Consider the following 20,508-nt stretch of genomic DNA (forward strand, 5'->3'; position numbering starts at 1 on the left):
AATTGGATATCAAAAATTTTAAGCCTACATATTATTCGCAATTTAAATTAAATGCCATCCGAGTGATGTGGAAATGCGCTACGGTGTCCGTTCATATAGTATGAAAAAGTTACATTTGAGGCAGGTGACAAAGTTAATGAAACAGACCGCACTATTTATCAAACGATGAGTAATTTTAAACGGATATAAAATGTATTAAAATAACCCCCCCCCCATTCAAGACAGTGTAATATTTTAAACCTCCAAAACAGATTTTTTCTCCTTCACTTTCCGTTCGCAGTGGGCAGGTTAAGTTGACTTCCTATTCCAAGAGGTGGGGGAGTTTCTAAAGAAGATTTAATTCACAAAGAGTGCTCAATTGCATGTGTACCCAAATCAGTGCAGATGATTTTGAAATTTTGTTTTCTGGGAGATGCTGTCCTTTCACATAAAGCCCTTGGTTAACCATCAACGTCGCTTAACTTTGGCGAGAACTGGTGTGATTATGACGTATATTTTCTTGAAACACGAGGACAAAGTTGCATAAAAATATCCGTTTTTTTTTGTTTTTTTTTCATATAAGAATATGCAAATCTCCATAAAACGGGCCATTCTTAAGGAGATAAAAAATAACTGTGCTAATAGCGCATTGGAGTGAGGACAGAAGTATTTTATTTGACACTTTGCGGGGATAGCCGGGAAAATGATAAAGCGTTAATTCATTGCAAATCACCTATTTTTGGTATATCTGCAGTTTACGGATTGTATTATTGTTTTGATAGGATTAAAGTTGTTTCAAATTCGATTTTTACGTTTGTTTATTAAATTTTTAGATGAAAGTAACATTCATTTCACATATCAAGAATACGTTTATAAATGTTATTTTAACACGGTTCGTAAACTACAGAAATACTTTCTCTATAGAGACTAACTCGTGACTTTCTACGATTGTTAGTCAGCTACTAAGATTTGAATCATAAACGCATAAATTAAATTGCCGCCCCTTAAAAATTCGTTCTTATTTTTACCTGTGCAATGTGTAAAAATATATTTTTATTTGATAAGCAATAAATAACTTATCCCCAAAGTATCCGCGGATTGTACATATTTGAATAAACAAGGAACATCACTGAAATAATTTCCTCAGTTTTGCTAGGCTTTAGAAAAAGTGTGAGAGTTGGACACGCATAATCGCCTTTCAATCAATCATCCGAGCGAATAACTCCGAAGTGCTTTTGGTTCTCATAACGAGTCCGCCTGGTGGAACTATTGCAACTCTCTCTAAACGTTCAAAGACATACATAGAATGTAGAACGGCCGTAATTACCTTACAGCTTTAAAACCAACACGATTACCCGTGACGACAGGCAGGCTATTTGCTTGTCCACGACGGAAAGATATAAAATAAGTCTGTTTTCCTGGTGGTTTACGGCGAAATTATAGCGAGCCACTTTCCTGTCACATCACCAAATTTGGACGAAGTTGACCATAGTTAGTAACTAAATCAAGATTAAGGAATTGTCCGTGTTGTAAACAAACATGCCGGCCAGGTTGACTAATGGGTGCTAGTACGGTCGCAAATATGAACAGAGGCAAACTAGTGTCCTGTCACAGTTACTTTTAGTTGTCCCCTACGCTTTAGAATACAAAATTAGGAAGACAAGTCTAGGATAGTTAACAGTAAACGAAAAATGAAAATAATTTATAGTAAACGCAGTGGAATTAAATTCTGACACGAATACATTTAACGTGTTGAAAACAAGTAATTTTCATTTTAAAAATGTATTTCTTAACGACACACGAAAGGAAAAATGGCACCTCCATGATTGTTTAACTTTATGATGGAAACATAGTATAAAAAAAAAAAAAAACTTCTAATACTCCTATACGGACTGCACTTAAATAATATTTCGAAACCCTTCATTAACAAGGGGAGGAATGAATGTTGTACAGACTAGTCTCCCTCTTCACGTTAAGGAGTTCCTAACATTATTATTTTAGCACGCTCCTCCTGTTCTTCATAAGTACTAGGAGTTATACTTTTGCTTTCGGTTTCCTGTGGCGGGATTCCCAGTAATTATTAACTACACAGGAGGGGAGGCTTGAAAATAGGATATTCATTCCAGCACGTGTATAAAGTGCTTATTATTAGTATTACTATTAGCGATTGACCATTCTTAGTTAAAGTGGAGCAACTTTTGGGTTGAATGCATAAATATTTCACGACGGGAGTTGGAAGCCATGCTGAATGGTAGGTTAGTATTATCACAAAATAAAATAGGAGACAAGTGTATATTTATTTATATAAATTTAGAAATGTGCAGATGGTATATATATATATATATATATATATATATATATATATATATATATACACACACACACACAGGGGGTTCATTCCCAAAGTAATTAACCGATTATTATGAATTTTAGAACACAGCTGCTATGGGTAAGGAATCGTAATGAGAGCTATATTTAGTTTAATTTCGATTCATGCAAAGGGACTAAAGAAAGTGTGGAAGCTCTCAGGGAAAATTTAGAGACCTCCGATTCTTGTGAAAATTTAATAGACATTGTATTCTAAATTAGGGTTCTTTGAGGTACTCTAAAGGGCTTTTGGAAGGTATACATCCATTCAATTAAAAATTCTATATTTCATTAAATTTGCTCCATTGTCATTAGATGCGCATTTTAATAGGAATCTCTTCAAACAACGTATGAAACCACTGGATGTAAAGAGGTAAAAATACTTCACGGTCAAAAATTAGTCCTAGATAAGATAGATTTCTCTTCAGAAAACATAATTTCTTCATTCCTGTTAGAAATACAACTCATAGAATATGAGGACTAAAGGACCAAATAATGGCAGCGGGAGTTATGGGGCTGACGATGTAATTAGAATAGAGTCATGACATAAGGTGTAGCAGCGTTATATATTAGTTTGAAAGCTTCGTAAAAGGGGCATAAAAATATCGAAAACTGTTTTACTTGAGAAATTAATTTCGCTAGTTCTGAGACTAGTGATATTCTTTTAGTTATATAATTATTCAGTTATAGTAAATTTTGTTTTGTTTGTTGTACGGCATATCAACCCTTTTCAGATTATTTCATGCCGAATCAAGTGATTTTGAAGAACAATTTTTATAGAGCATACATTTTTTAAAAGTCAGTTTCTATTTAACCCATAGTTGGGACCTTAACAGGTACTACCACTCCGGTCAGAGTGGACCTGGAAGCAATGGCAATTAAAGCGTGCCTCCACACTCCCCAAAGCCCGCAAACTGGGGCCTCACCATCGGATATAGTTTAAGGTCATATACAGGACCATCAGTTATATTAAAGCCATAATGAATGTTAAACACTTCTTTAATTTGAAATATACTTGGACGACTTAGGTATGGAGTTTCAGATTCATTTCAGTTTTTTCTTTGAGAGACCTTTTTATGTAAAACAATTAAAGATTTGTCACTTATACTTAATAAATACAAGCAATACATCATATAAAGCTAATTGTAAAAAGATAGTTATTCAGAACATTACGTCTCGCGACTATTTTACAATACAAGCATGTTCAATTAGATTCTGTCGTTGAAATGAAAGTTGAAAAATTCATTTTCGTATATATTTTTTAGCAATACTAGCAGGTAGTCCTACCTGTATCAGATGGGTGACCATTTGGGGATGTTAGACGCTGTGTGAGTCGCGCTGGCGCGTAGAAATTTCCAGTTCGGTATCTAGAGACATGTTTAGTCCACAAAGAAGGAGACACCCTCGCTCTTCGTTAAGACATGCATAGAAAACGAAAACTGATGTAAAGAACTACTTTGCACCGGCTGAGATTAGCAGTTGTATCAAAAAGTGTGGTTATGTCACACAAAACGTTCACCGCAATAAATACATCATGTGGATTTCCGAATCGCTTATTATGGCGGACCTCATACGTCGAAATCGACGGGAGTATTCATCATCAGTCGTTAGTATTTCAACTTGAGTAAATTAGTCGTTTTAGAATTATCGCTCTATCATTCTGAATTAATAAAGAACAAAGAAATTGTTTTGATGACCGCAACTATTTTATTCCGAATTTGACATTGCACTAACAATATTTTATAGCAATAAAGTCTTTTAGACAGAACCCAATAAAAGAGTTTTCAATATAATAGATCTTAGACTATCAACCAAGCTCCACACTCCGTCTCATCGCCGGAATCTTTCATACCCGTGTCTGTTGTACAAAAAGTTTTATGGAAACCCATTGCAGTTGCACCCTCTCGACGTACATCTATCCAATAAATTTATATTGTAGAAAAATCCCACCCCTTCACCGTTGAGGTAATTGGATGCCGGAATGCCTTTTACAATAAGTTTCTTTAGAACTGCTAGATTTTCGATTTCTTTTTTCGTGATTGAATTAACATACAGAAGTGTAAATGAATGTGAACAGACATCTCACCCATCTTCTCACATAATGCCTTGTAGACGTGGTTCGAAACGGTAGTACCGTACGTTCAATATACCTTTTTGGGGGTGAACAAGAATATATGACTACTATGAATATGCATCATTCATTATTACGCAGTTTAATTAAAACGTAACAAGTTCAGAAAGCAACGCCGAATATTAATAAAGTTAAGAGATCACTTATTTACAGAGTCAAACTAACGAACACTCTTACATCACGCATTCTTTGCAAAGAACGAAGTTTGAAAGAATTTTATAGTTTATCTTCACAGTGCCAACAATAGTAGGCGATTGTTTTGTAAACAAATTTCTTTGTTTGTAGTGATCAAAACTAATCACCGAAATGTTAAGGAAATCTTCAGCATTTATTCAATAGAATCCATATTGTCAGAAATGAGGAAATAAAATTATCCTTCGCCAGTGTTCGCATATAATACTGTCTGAATCGGTGACGCAAACAGGCAAATAGATTTCAAGCTGCAAAACTTAAAGCACAACGGGCATGTATAAATCCGTAGATAAGAAAGAAAAGGTTTCATAGAAAGGGGTTGACGGTCGAGACTTGTTCGACTTATTGGTTCCCCCAGTATCTGAAACTGGTACTAGTGCAAAGAGTGATCCGGACGTAAATAATAACGTTATTTAAAAAGCCATTCTTAACATGAGGGCGTTTTGTGCCTATTCTATACTTTAACCTTACAATTGAATAAAAAAAACAAAAAAACTTTAATTAAACTTGGAAATAAGATTTAAAAAATAGCGCGGATTACTCTCTGCACTAGCACCCTGAAACTGATTTGCCCGACAGTATTTTTTACTTTTTTAAACTTTTGTTTGGTGGAACGGATATAACCTCAAACGGGTTCAAAAGAACATAGAAAGTTCTGATGAAGAACATGAAGTTTCGAAAGGTCTAGGTATAAAGTTTGTTTATAACCCCCATCTTTCTATGATAATTTCGTTCATTGATTTGAAAACAAATTCATACATGCATATGGTTTATATATATATATATATATATATATATATATATATACACACACATACATACATACACACACACATCCACACATTATTTTTCATTATATAGTTGGGGCTGTTATTCTATGAAGAAATCAGTTATAAAATGTAGTTGTTGGTTCATAACGGTTTATCAACTATCGTTTATTTCATGCCTAAATCAAATCCGTTGTCTTTGTTACTTCTACAGAAATTTGAATCGAACGTTTTATCACTTTACAAGTTCTATGTTTACTTTGACAAAAAGTCGTAGTAGTTCGATTCAAATACTAGAAGCATCGTTTTATATACGATTGATCTGTAGAATAATTAAAAAAAGTACTGTTATATGCAGCATTTAGTCTTCCCAAATGGTCACCCGTTTAGTACTCGCCAGGCACAGCGTCGATTAACTTGTGAGAAAGTTTAATAGTAATTTTCAAAAGTTTGTTTGAATTTATGTTCGTGTCAGATTAAAACATACGTAACATTTATATTTTATTAATGTTAAAAGCGACTAAATATTTTGGGAAACATTTTAAGTAAAAGGGCACAAATCTAAAACTATTCGTGGGTTGCAAAGCCTTGGTGGCACGGCCCCATACAAAGGCCGAAGCACGCTACACCATCCAATAGACACGAAAAAAAGTGTTTTCAATAAGATACCTTACTACACCAACATTTCACATTGTAGGATTCATAAAATGAAATCTAACAATGCACAAAATAGATAGTAGATAAATTGATTTAAAAATCAGTAGTGTGTGTGTGTGTGTGTGTGTGTGTTATACTCATCGGAATACTATTGCCATTAAAGAGAGATAAAAATAGGGGGAAAAAAACAAGTTATGTGTTAAACGTTTCATCCTTATTGCAAGACTTCCTCTGGATGAATGAAATTAAGAAAAAAACCCACTAAAAACACCAGTACAAATATTTGATATCAATAATACATCAAAATTATATTTTCATATATTTGTACTGCTTTGTTTTCTTAATTTCATTCATCCATGGGAAGTCTCGTAATAAAAACGAAACGTTGATGAACGCATACCTTGGTTTGTCCATCATATATATATATATATACATATATATATATATATATATATATATATAACTATTCGATAATGTCTCCTCGCAAGAGTTGGTTAGACACAAGGCCAGTGAAAAGTGGGGAATTCAGAACATTTCGATACCTACATCCCACGAAATTCGATGCCCATTATCTTTAGCGAAATAGGGAGGTGCTATCTCAGAAATCTCCGCCTTCAACTGAATCCGATTTTATATTAATTCAATGCTGAGGTCCGAAATAGCACCAGGAATACTAAATTATAATCAAACATATCTATTCTAAATAGAGGAAATAACGTTAACACACCGGTTCTCGTTAACTCATCGAAGTTAAAAAGTTAAGCCTTGTCAGTATCGGATGGGTGATCATTCGATAATACTGGCTGCTGTATGCAGGAGGACATGGCTCCCTCCCCACAAGAGAAAAAAAAAACTAACGTCGTCACCCCACTAACAGGGACAGGGATATACCTGCGACTAGAAACTGCTTGTGAATTTCACACTCCCATTAAAGTTCCTCCTTCAGAAAAAGCCGGTTGTACCGGCCTAGAGTTAGTACCGCTTTGGTGTGGTATATCTATTCAAATAATGGTGTCGTGTATGTGTGTTTGCCGAATCATTTTCAGCTAATAAGATGGGAAATTAACTTCTCAGGAACAGGACAGATTCGAAACAAGATAGTAGATCTTGCACGCTCAAACGGCTTTGCATCTTTTCCGCTAGAATTTTGAAACACTAATATATAATAAAGAGAAAAGGTTTATCTATAATATATGTCCGGCTAGAACATAACTCAATGTATTCGTCTTCACTATATAATAGAAGTTTATGCAATTCATTAAAAATCGAAAATTTTCCTTTTATAAAACTAGCAGGCCGCCTGGCATTGCCCTGTTGTAAAATGCGCTTAAATACAATATTTTGATTAAGGCAGATTCGTATTTATTATATTGGACTCAATATTTTCTGCAAGGCTAACAATTTAAACATGGATCAATAGCTATTACGTTACGCATGCATATTCGTAATGCCGTCGTTCGACCTTCACTTGGCAATTTCCATTTTTTAATTTTCCCTCTTACACTGATTTTCCCCAGCTAAAACCCAAACAAAGCTTCGCATGAATTCGAATACCCTATGTATTAATTTCATATCCGTAGACCAAAAACTGACAGGAGTTTGGGAGGCAAAATTTTTAAACAAATATATATACGCTTATAAATATACATACACAGGTGTGTGTTTACTATGTTTTTAAACAAGAAGAAATCATGTAGAATATCTGCATGAATATAATTACACGCAATACTGAAACATGATCATCCTATGAGAAAATCGAAAAAACTAATAGGGATTTAATTAAAATTAATGTTCAAAAGAATATGCAAATTGGCTAGATCTTTTGCAGATGAATGCAATTTCACAACCCATATATGACAAAGTTGTAGTTTCTTTTAAATAGATAGAAAAAAAAGGAGTTTTTAATGCTTATAAATACACACACACACAAAAATAACTTTATTGGAGTATAGATTTAAGGTGAACCGGGATCGAAGTATTTCCGAATATTTAAATGTATCTCTCTCATATATATATATATATATATATATATATAGAGAGAGAGAGAGAGAGAGCCCATGTCCGTCCCTAAAAACAAATACATACTAGAGTGTACCTTAAATATGTATTCACCTGTACAATTTAAACGTTAATATTATGCGAATAGTACAGAATCTCTAGATATTTCTTAAAATGAACAAATAATACTTTTATAACGGACCACTCAATGAAATTATTCTATTAATAAGCGCTTGCTTAATGAGTATTTGCATATCAGCGGATGAATTAAGATGTCTAGCTGGTAACATCAACGTTGCTTAATGTGATGCTGCATATGATGCTGTTTCGTACAAACATGAGTAACTCTGGTAGTATATATATATATATATATATATATATATATATATACACACACACAAGCAATCATATATATTATATAGATATACTTCATGCAGTAATCGTTATGGGTTAAACGCTTTACTGAAAGTTTATTTTTTATCAATATACGAAAGGGAGAGAAATCATAGACCGTACAAAATCAAGAAAACTTATACTTTAATTCAAGTCATTAAAGGATTTAATATTTGCAACATTTCCATCACAACATTGTGCAATTTACGGACAGTGTATTTTTAGACAGGATTTTCAAGTTAAATTATTTTATATGGTAACTTAACTATTAAATTGTCAGGTAAAAAGTACAGAACAGTTAAAAAGCCCCCCCTCCCCATGTTAAAAATGGCGTTCGAAATAACGTTATTTTAGTACGCTTTCTAAACTGCACGAAAACCACATTTTTAAACTTGTAACTAAGCTATATTGCATGAAACGGTTGGATTTTCAGAGAGTGAAAAGTAATTCTCGCATCGTACCTTCTTGATCGTACTAATAAAGTTGAAGTAGCATTAACCCAGTTTCGTACGAATACTTGTAAACTGAATAAATTTCAATGCAAAATCATAGCATTGCCATTTTGAAAACTTGTCTATCGCTCAACGTCCAGTGTTGAAGCCGCTTTCAACTGTTAATGCGATGCTGTCACCAGTAGTTGGAAAAGGCCCCTTTTCGCTCATTCACTTGCAGTCGCATCCGTTTTCTATGGTAATAGTTGGAAAATGCCCTTCAAGTAAAAACATCATAGTTTATTTGTCTATATAAACACACACACGCATATATATATATATATATATATATATATATATGATAACGTCGTTATAACATAAAATAAGGAGAATACACAGAATATGAGAAAGATTTATTATTACAAAGATAATCAACTTTCAGGACAACTCCTGCTTTCCCCACTCTTTCTTAAAGGTTCAACCTTGGAGGTGAAGACTAAAATCTTTGGGATTCTAATGGAAAGTGATCCTTATAAAAAAATGAAACAGCCGAAAAAATACCCCTAAAATTCAAGTAAAGTATTTGGGTTTAGTTTGAATGGATAGATTTGAAGATGACAGTCTCTTTAATGCAATAACGAAAATAGCCTGTGCTATGAATTCGGAGCAGAGTAAACATTTTCAATATTCCGATTTCAACTACATTTATTATTATATAATAAAAAAATCATTCTAAGTTTAACAAAATTTTTTTTAGAATCATTAAAATAAAACGTATTCAAATTTATTACAAATTCATGAAAGTTATTTTCCCAAAATATATGCAATTGTTTATATTCAGATATGTCCGCATTTTGCATGTTAAAACAATGTTTCGGCCGATGTAAGCTCTGAACGTCAGATGCATCTCTTCGAACTCTACATTATTTCGTTTATGTAGATCTCTGATGCAAAGGATAAAGTACTAAGTACAGTTCTAAGTGATTGTTTTATAGCGGTCCAGTGTTCAAACCTCAGTTGAGGTAATACTGAAAGCATAATTAAAAAAATATAATACTTCTATCTGGTCATGACTGATGGAACAGGGGCTACATCGACCGAAACACAATAACATCCAAATATCCAAGAGAACTCGAAGAATAATTCGAATAATCAAAATAATTAAAATTACCAAAACTTATCACAGAAATTAAAAAAAATGATGCTTTACAAAGTAAGCAAACATGTTGAACCAACGTTGTGAACAACTACCACCATCCGAACACATGTAGCGATTTTTCCAAGTTTTGTAGAACGTTTGTCGAGAAGTAACGCGCTTTTTTGCCGGTGATGAAATTTCGCCTCGAGACAAAACAATATTAACTTTATTGAACTCTGCTAGAATTTAACAGGAAATTTAGCCAAGGTATTTTTCGTTTGGTATTCAATAAATCAGTTTTGTGACTGCTTAATACGAAGAGAATATCCGTGCTTTTCCAGGAAAAGGGTGTGAAAAATACGCAACAAATGTTACCAAAGGCAATCTCAGTTACTCTTACCTATCTTAATAAGTTTGTATTGTGTTTTAACTCATTTTAAGTGTTTTTGTACTAAAAAAAAAATAAAAAGTGTATAATCCGTTGAGTTAGGACGAAAAAAAATATGGTCTCATTCGAGCTAAAGTTCAATCTCGATAATCGTTCGAAAATCGAAATTGAAAATACTGGTAAAGCAATACATTTTTGCAACATATTTATTGGATGTTTATTGTTTTGTTCAATTTTCGATTTTGAGCAATTATAGAAGATCAAATAGTAACACCTTTTTATTTATCGTTCTAACTAGACAGGTGATTCATTGCCTCCACTTTTAATTAAAACACTTTAAAATAAATATAAATAAAGAATTTATCTAGGTAGGTAGAAGAGTAACTCCTTGTTTTTTACATTTTTTTTTATTGTTGTATATTTGACAATTTTTTTTTTTACTTTGTTGATTATTCTGGAAATATTCCGCTTAAGTGTGTACACGTTATCTTATTAACTCAGGGTCGATATTGTGGGTTCAGACTTTTCGACTAGGTAAATGAGCACAGAAGATCTGATAGAATAGAGACACGGCATAGCCGATTCCATAGTCTGCAGTTTTATCCATTAGGTTGCTCAGGCAAGAGTTCCTATAGAGGTGAAACTAACATTTTTCATACGAATTCCTTACTCTTTTACGATTTTTTGAAAACAAAAGTGTACGGAAATTCTGAACACGTACGACTACTACAACCTGGTTCCATTCGTTAGATTTTAAAATCTTTATAATGGTGCGATTCCTTATGAAAAATACATTTTTGATGCTACCCGCCCCCAATATAAAATGAATTTTGGGTGCTCGTGCAGAGAGTGATCCGCGCTATATTTTAAATCGTATTTCCAAGTTTAATTAAAATTGTTTTTTTTTATTCAATTGTATGGTTGAAGTATGGAATAGGTACAAAACACCCTACCCTCCCCATGTTAAGAATGGCTTTTTAAATAATAACGTTATTATTTACGTCCGGATCACTCTCTGCACTAGTACCGAACTTTGTGTTTAAATCAATGCCAGCAACTATTATTAGAATGGGTTTACATTAAGTTATTTTACTCCTTATAGAATCACTCCCTTCGCCAAACTTTTTTTTGTACTTCTACAGAATTTGAACCGACTGGTTTTTAATCCTAATCTTGCCATAAACTAATGCAAAACTAACTTTGAAGTTTAGTTCGGCAAACGTCGGTTTGATTCATATTCTGCAAAAATACTTTACATATTTTCGACCGTTAAAAATGAATATGTTGTTTAACTCCATCGTAAATCATTAGAGTTCACAACGGAAGTGGAAGGAGACAAAAAATAATACTAATTAGCAAGCCCTGTTACTTGTCTAACACAAAAAATCGGTTTAAAAATTAGGATGCTTATGCACTTTTGTTACCGCGCATGATTTTTTAAACTGTATTTTCAAGTTAATTCAAGTTTTACGATATCTTCATTCAATTGACGAAACACCCTCCCTTCCCCATGTTAGAATGGCTTTCTAAATAAGCTTATTTCAGCACGGTAACAAAAGTGCATAAGTACCAAAATTAGAGTTGGACGCTTCTGCCAGTAAATCCAAAAAAAATTGACCCATGAAGCTCTCTCAGTACTTGGCCATCTGTGGGGACACCAGATATCAGACATTAATCCTTGGTCTCTTAAATTATAACGATATCAACTAAATCTTTTTTTTGGAGTCAACCGAGAGAAGGAGGGCTCCATTATCGAACTAGTTTCCGGGAACGAGCCGACATAGATCTTTATCTAGATGAGATGTATATGCAAGGAGAGGAAACAATTCTATATAGCTGGTCCACACGCGTCTTTATATCATATCGCACGGTATTATTTTAGTGTTGTTTCTTTGGTATGACTGGGGCGCGGAGAAAAAAATCAGATTTCCATCCACTTTCACGAGAACTCATTAATTATTGATAGATAAAACGAATGATTAATACTTGTTTTTCTTTTGACCGTTCGAAAATTCAAATGATTTTGAAGCCTTTAAATTATCGATTAGAAAATAATTTTTTGCCATCAATTAAAATTTAAAGTAAGTCTTAATTCTCGTAATTGTTTCGAAGCATTGTTACGTTGTATTATTCTATTCGTATTGTTTAGATTCTTCGAACTGCTATTCCCATCTTCAGCGTTATTTTCAAAGTTTTAGTCGATGTAACTCCCGACCTTCAGGTTTATCTTGTCGGCACTAAAGCCAACAGCGTAGCTAGTCCATATTTAAAATGCTCTCTTCCCCGCTGACTGGGATAGGTTAATAGTTCTTTCAAGTTTTAAGAGATCCACACCCCCAAGTTGCCTCCTCTTTTAGAAGAGGGTTACTTTCTTGCTTATCGTCTGAGGCGCCTGTACCGGGTGATGTCGTCGGAGTTGGCCAGGTAGGTTTCATCAAACCAGAGCGCTTCTCCGTAGCACTTCCTGTTCAAACCCACTTTACTACCCTTGTGTCACATCTGCCTGCCGTGGGAGGGAAATAAATTCCTTACTATAAACAATTTTAGTATGAATAAACTGAACACTTCTACCCAGTAATGGACAAACGAAATATAAACACCCCCCCCCTGGATTAAAACAAATTTTAGTTCCTAATTCCGTGCAGGTTCCAGAGTCAGATATACATAGTTCTTACTAAACTAGAAGGTTTCTGGATTTTATTTTAGATGAGGATTGGTTATTCGTATTATTTGGATTCATTAGACTACTGGTTCTCATGTGGAGTGTAATTTTTAAGTTTTGATCGATGTAACCTCAGATCTTCCGGTATATCTTGCCAAACTCGGGATAACTAAATTAGAAGGTTAGGGCACTAATGCAGAGAGTAAATAATAACGTTATTATTTAAAAAAGCTATTCTTAACATGGGGAGGGGAGGGTATTTTGTACCTATTCTATACTTCAACCTTACAATTGAATAAAAAAAAACATCAAAACTTTAATTAAACTTGGAAATACGATTTAAAAAAATAGCGCGGATCACTCTCTGCACTAGCGCCAAGGTTTCAAAGTTGGAAGAGATTCGCCCATGAAAGGCTAGATGTTACATCTGCAGAAACTTGTGAATATATATGTGTGTGTGTGTGTGTGTGGAAACAGCCCGAACGATAGAAATGTTGCAATCAAACATTGTGCTTTATTTCTGCTCTTAAACCAAACAAAAACGAGTATTTGCAAACGCCCAAGTATCAACGATTCTAATAATTGATTTGATTTTCCGGTACTTAATGCAATTTATGAACCATGCTGATATAACATTTAGAAACCAATTTTTATGTGGATGAGATATTTAACTAATCTGTACTTTCACCTAACAAGTTAATACACAAATGATACTGGTACTCATGCAGAGAGTGATCCGTGCTGAAATAACGTTATTATTTAAAAATTCTTGACATGGGGAGGGGAGGGTGTTTTGTACCTATTCTGTACCTTACAGTTGAATAAAACAAAACTTTAATTGAACGTGCAAATACGATTTAAAAAAAATAGCGCGTATCACTCTCTGCATTAGCACCAAGATACCATATAAATGTAATGTAACTTGAAAATTACAAAAAAAAATAAGTACGATTAGTAGATTGCATAAATACCGATTTTATTCTGTTTATCGACTTTTTAGTACAGACTACGGACCGTGCTATTGTTTTAAGATGAGATTTTCAAGTTAAAGTCAATGGTATTGCTACGCTGTTTTGTTTGGTACATTTTAGGTGAAAATATAGAATTATTACAAAACACGCTCCTCTTCATGGTAAGAATGGATTTCTAAATATAATTTCAACACCGATTGTATTCCACATATATACCAAAATAATACAGTAAAAATGAAGCTTAAGTAATATTCTTAAGCAAACAAAAAACACTGTCCGTAAACTGCACAAGTGCCGATATTAATCTAGTCATGGACTCTCAGACAAATAAATATTAAACTTCCTACCATCGCTAATTCTCTAACCATCCCCCCCACTGTTCTCTCTCAACCATCACTATTTTCACCCATTTCGTCCCTGCAGACTCTACGGCCTTCTCTAAAGATATTCCGCCAATAAAGTAAATAGAAAAATATAGAATCGACAATGGCTAGTTTTAGTCTTTCAAGATGTTATTTTTAGAGTTTTACACAACGGATATCAAAAGATACGTTCGTTGTTGAAAATGTCTACGCATTACTTGCATTCCGTTTATTTAACAACGATAATCTTTCGCTGTTTTGATCGGTTCTGTTTCTAAGCGCCGCCAAGTGATAAGAGAGGAACTCATTCAACGCTATAGTTTTACTAAGGATTTGATACTCTCGTTCTGATATGAAAGCGGTGGAATTCTTGTAAACACGGACACAAGTTCTCATGGTTTTCGCTCGCAGAGTTCCGCTGAAATGTTGGTAACTAATGCAACTACATAGTTTTTTTAAGCAGTCGTAATTGCGAAGTTCATCCTTTCTTAAGACGAACGAAAAACGCAAAACAAAAAACGACTTTTACGATTTTCATTAATGTCGTTTTAGTTTAACTTGTATCCATTTTTTAACTGTTGCCGATGTGGGCGGCAAATAATTTGTTAAGTTTTAATTTAAAAAATACTAATTAAATAAGCGTACACTATCAGAAATGAGACTTTGAACGTATGAACAGATTTAAATAAACTAATCGATTAAAGTTTAGATTACAATATTGTATTTAATTGATTTGTTTTTAAATTGCATTGGTAGACCTCCTTATGCCAGACATTTACACTGGCCATCTATGTTTTCGATGTCTGCAGAACCTTTATAAGCATGAATATCTTTAGACAAAGCGAAATATTGTAAGTGATTAACATATATATGATTTACATCTACCCAAATTTATATATAATACAATATTCAAAGATGGCGGGATAAAAGCAAAACAAAACATAATTTATCTTTCAATATTTTGGATTTTGTAATCATGCCCATATACATTTATTTTCTTTTAAACTTGAAAAGAGCTTTTTGGGTATTTTATTTTACAACCTAACTCAGCACCCTAACCTTCGATGTTAAGACCGGCTTTCGGAGTAAACACCCTCAACCTCCCCATGTTAATAACGGCTTTCGAGGTTGGGGTGTTTATTTTGAAAACCGTTCTTAACATGGGGAGGTTGCGGATGTTTATACTACGCTAGGTTAGCTAGTAAAAGAATGCTGCTTTTTCTTTTGAGGAGTTAAGAGCAAAATAAATTCATTGATAGGGTTAAATGATTTTGCGCTACGAAACAGCCGCTGTCAAGAATTGTGCATGTAAAACATGCTTAAAACGAATTGCAAGATGGTAAACATCTTGAAATTTGGAATGGAGACACGTCATTTATTGATTTATGAATGTACATACGCATCATATATGCATATACTTATAAGATTACAAAGGATTATAACCGCCTTCTATGCTTAAAAACAGATCCTTACAAACTCAATGAGTGACTGTCTTTAAAATGAGCGAGATAATGAAAGTGATTGATAGATGATCGACTTGCATATATGGTATCTATAATTCGATATATGTATAATTCAGGTAGACGTAAGTTGGTCATCTATCAATCACTTTCAATATTTCACAGTTTAAAGATAGTCATACTCATTGGCTTGTACGAATCTATTTTTAAACGTAGAAGACTTATGATTCTTTTAAATTTTACTATACGTATAAGTGTGTGCGCATATATATATATATATATATATATATATACATACATACATACACACACTCATACTGACATGAAAGCTACACAATTAAAAGGATAAAGATTAAACAAAAATGTCCGCAAGGAATCCAGTAGAATCAACAAAGAAGCATGTGTGGCGAAATCGCTATTTCGGACTTTTTAATGTAAACAAGTAAAATTATAGTTTGCTCTTGTTGCTCCCCCCCCCCGACAAAAAGGGGGGGGGTGGACCTATAAATTCACCCTTATTCGTTCGTCCGTACGCACTTTTCTCAATAACTACGCCTTGGAATTTTTAAAAAATTTGCACAAACATTAAACATTCTGTTACTTTTTACTCATATGAGTAAAAAGTAACAGAACAGATTTTCCGGGAAAACTCTGGTTGCTTTCGGGTTAAAATGGCTAAAATTGACACTTTTCTGCTTATTAAAAAAAAAAAATAAATAAAAAATAATGCCTTGGATTTTTATAAAACTTCCTGAAATGTTGTAACTCATGATTCCATTTTGGGACTATTTTACCATATTTGTCAAAAAAATTGTGTTTGTCTATTTAGCAGTTTTGCATGGTGCTGAACTCAAATTTAAATATGTTAAGGCCTTTTGGGGCTAAATGGTAGGGGGGCAAATGATGGATTTAGTCATTTTTTTTTTGCATGATGCAGAACTCATATTTACATATGTTAAGGCATAAAACTGCACCGTTTGTTCATTTTCACAATGATTTGACGTCCCTCGGAGACTTTTGGGCCTAAATTGGGGGAGGGGGCAAATGCTGAACTTAGTCATTTTTTATGCCTCGTTCACTGTGCAATCACGGGGAACCATGCATGCTTCATTTGTTTTTATCTTCAGACAATTCTCGGAAATAAACTTCATTTCTATCCAAAATTCATTGATGTCCAAGTGTTCAATCAAGATTTCTCAAACGTCGAGGTAGTAAATAAAAAAAAATATTCCTTTCAAATTAGAGGTATATCTTTTAGTCTCCTGGTCTTAACGGATGTGAAGACCAGAAGTCATCTTTTTTTGTGAAGTATCCAACTTGCTGCTGTTACTTGATGTGGAATTAGAATGTACAACATTTCTCGTATCAGCTAATGCATGGCCGCATCGAGGGGATTTTATTTGGGGATTGAAATACTATTACTTTGAATATTTTGTCAGGGTTTATTTTGCAACACAGAAACCGAGGACACGGGAAGAGATTGCCCAATAGGGAATTCAAACTGCGTATATGATTAAGTAAATCTACTATTTTATATATATATATATATATATATATACACACACACACACACACCGTACTTTGTGGTAATTTCGCCACTATCTAAAAGTGCTCTTTTGTCAACCACGGATATAAAGAGCCCTTTTTTTTTACTTGGCGCAATTACCCCAAAGTAATTAATATATATCTCGGGTAGGGCTACTGCATCATTTCCATTAATAATATTGGAAAAACAGATTTAATATAACGCTACATCGAGCTGTGCATTATATAGTAGAGTATACTTGAGATCGCTTATGTTTTTACATTTACATGAAGCCCTGACATGTGTTAAAAGTATAAGTATGGTATATTTGTATATATTATGTCGGCATGATCTCTCGAGTGAAATGCGTTGTAAATTGTTGAAACAATAAAAAAAAACGTAGGATATAACATCAATTGTTGAGTTTGAGATTAATTCAACAGTCATTCTAAACTTCAATCTTCTAGACAATATTTTAAACTTATAAGAATATAATTGCAAATTATCAAGACTTATACTCGGGTTAAAAAAGATATCTGAATAAGGCCTAAACCACAAGGATAACTCAGCAGTAGTTCGAACAAATCAAACAATTTTAGATACTTATGCACATAAGGTATCGTATTGAAATATTATTTAGAAACCCGTTCTTAACATGAAGAGTGTGTTTTATAACTTTTCTGTACTTTAATTTAATAAAGAAATGATACCGTAAAACTTTAATTTAACTTAAAATACAATGAAAATAGCACAGTCACTTCGCATAAGTACCTAACTTTATGATACTCATTTCAAAATTAAAAATAAGTTAGGCATATAGATTTCAATCTAAAATGCAAATAAGTTCTCAAATAGTTTTACTCCTATAAATATATTCGTAAAATAAATATTTACGTTATTTCAGATGAAAAAAAATTTAAGCATTTAAGTTAAAAACGACAAATATCTCAGTAAAAACTGAATACGCATTTGTATTAAGGTAGTGACTATTTAAAATATTTACAATTAAGTTTCCTTTTCAACTTCATAAGGGTAAGTGCTTTGAGGAAAATAAGCTATAGTTTTTAAGTTTAGAAACTTTCTCTAAAATATGCTTTGAAGCAATAATATACTACGAATTTATTGTGTATTTGAATGTAGAAGTGTTTTTTTTTAATTGACGTTAATTGCTGATGTGTTTATGTAGAAGGCTTGCCTTGTGATATGGTCCTGATATTTGTTATTGAATTTCAAACTTTTGATATACCGTTAATGAAATTGTTTTGCATTGCATTTAAGAGGTTTCAGATTTTATTATGAAGAAAATCTGAATTTAGAAAATTATTAGTCGATTCAAAATAAATTCATCTTTGAAACAACTATAATACCTTACTATATGTTCTTTATTAGGAACTTGATTTGAAAGAGATATAAATCGCCGCAATCTATTTCTTATCAACATCTATCTATATTTCGATATAGATATTTCGCTATCTCTAGACGATTGTGTTTTTGTTAAATAATTACGTATATTTATCAACCACGTGTTACAGATTTAAAACAAAGTAGTCTTATGAAAATATTACAATTATAGATACTCACATTAGTTTATAATATCAGTGAAAGTCCAATATAAATTGTAAATAAAAATGCTTTGACAAATCGCTTAATATTTTTGTTTGTGTCGTTAACTAAACTACGTTTAGTTTACCTTCCTTTAATGACGCTCTCGTATTTACTCGTGTCCGGCTGTTCTGTGTGAAATGGTATGTTTGATTGGCGAATTAAATTTCCATTTTTTTTATTAAAATATTTTCTTTAATTTACATGCGTTTACCATATATTTGCAAGTGGCGATTTGGGTACTGGTTCATTTATGTTACCGTGCCGAAATATTTATATTTTCTTAACATGCGGAAGGGAAGGCGTTTTGTAAATATTCTATACTTTCACCTTACAAATAATAACAAAAGATAAAACTTAACACTATTTTAAAAAGCAGCACGGTAACATAAGTGGATAAATATCGTAATTTGTCCATGGTTACAAAAAACTTCAACATTAATGCACATTAAAACAATTGCGTCGGAACTCAGACGGGAGTTTTGTTAAAAACTACGATAAAGAACTAGTTTTAACTAATAAATTACTTTGACGGAACATTACTCATGCATACACACATATCTATAAGTATAAAATATATATTTATGGCAAGTAAACTATACAGAAACATTCATGCTTCATTCTTAAAGAAAGCACACATTATATATATATATATATATATATATATACATATACATACATACATACACACACATACATATGCATACACACGTATTTAGTGTACATACCTATCGAATACAATATTGATTTTAATCTTTTAAATCATTGGCGATCACCATTTTAGCATCATATTCGGTTTGAGAGATTACTATATTCCAAACGATTTATCATTTGAATTGAATTATTCTTATGCATAACATTCAAACGTTAATTTAATCGTTTTATTATTAAATGCTTATTGTAAAGCTTCGAGTAGAAAGTTACTGCAACAACACTACGAGATTATTTAAAGAAAATTCAAAAAAAGAGAAGTAACAATTGAAATATTTGCTACGTAACAAGTAAACACGCTGTTGTTGCGGCGAAGAAAAGCGGCAGATTTGATGGGTATTGAAACTATTCGCGCTGCAAGTAATATATCGGTAAATTGCTTCGCCCGTTTTCACAAAGTCGAACAAATCTTAATGCCATTTTGATTCGTTTTGCGTACCTGCATCTTTAAATTGTTTTTTTTATTCAAATATTGAATACCATAAATCTCTATATATAAAACAATAATTCATTTTAATATCCTTTTAAGTTTTTTGTTAGGCCAGGAGCAATATGAAAACTATACTTGGACAATTAATTGCCATGGCTAAAGGAAAAATAGAAATAAAACGACGCTACTTTCTGTGTATATTTTACGGCCACGCAGTTTTCTAAAAGGACGAGTCTTCAACCGGTGATAATAACAAATTCTCCGTTGCGGTTGGTACATTTTGGAAAGCACGAGGTTAAATTAATGCGCATTTCTTTATATATTCATGGGCACTTAAAAGCAAA

The sequence above is a fragment of the Euprymna scolopes genome, chromosome 3, assembly GCF_053919585.1.
Source record: "Euprymna scolopes isolate OS-2025 chromosome 3, ASM5391958v1, whole genome shotgun sequence".
NCBI classification, from domain to species: Eukaryota; Metazoa; Mollusca; class Cephalopoda; order Sepiida; family Sepiolidae; genus Euprymna; species Euprymna scolopes.